At 45.4% G+C, this 469-nt stretch overlaps 1 protein-coding gene across 1 annotated transcript in view; it reads right to left on the bottom strand.

Moving 5' to 3' along the window:
- The window catches only part of APBB1IP (amyloid beta precursor protein binding family B member 1 interacting protein), a 62,566-nt gene that overhangs the window by 13,602 nt on the left and 48,495 nt on the right, over positions 1–469 (bottom strand). The window lies entirely within an intron of this gene.

Here is a 469-nt window from a genome sequence, read left to right as displayed (position 1 = left end):
TCCTGCTTTTTGAACACTTGAAAGCCTTCACATTTATCACGTTTCTAGCCCTACAAGAAATCCAAATCGTTTCTCCATTTATCAGATAAAGGAACTTACCTGATGTAATTCTTATGTCAAGGGATTAATGCTTTTGTGACTCCCCCTCAGTCCTAGGGTTATTTCTGCTACCAGGGATTCAGGGTTTCACCCTGTCTTCTGTCATCTCTTACCCAAATGGGCCATTTTGGCCTCCAGATGGATGGCACAGAGAAGGAATATTTCTGTCTAATCTTAAGTGGCAATGAGCTAGGTGCTGCACTAGGGGTCATCCAGGCCTTCCAGGAGCTCCTGATCAAAGAGAACAGTGATGGACAGGCACGAAGGGGAAGGAGAGTCACAGGTCCTTGGTCATACAGAACATCCTTGTCTTTCAGCACCAGAAACAGCTCCCTAACTTCCAACGGCATTCCTGTTCTGACTGTCTTTT

Source organism: Lipotes vexillifer, unplaced genomic scaffold, assembly GCF_000442215.2.
Source record: "Lipotes vexillifer unplaced genomic scaffold, Lipotes_vexillifer_v1.1 scaffold1049, whole genome shotgun sequence".
NCBI lineage: Eukaryota > Metazoa > Chordata > Mammalia > Artiodactyla > Lipotidae > Lipotes > Lipotes vexillifer.
The sequence above is the reverse complement of the archived record's forward strand: the minus strand, read 5'-3'. Positions and strand labels throughout refer to the sequence as shown.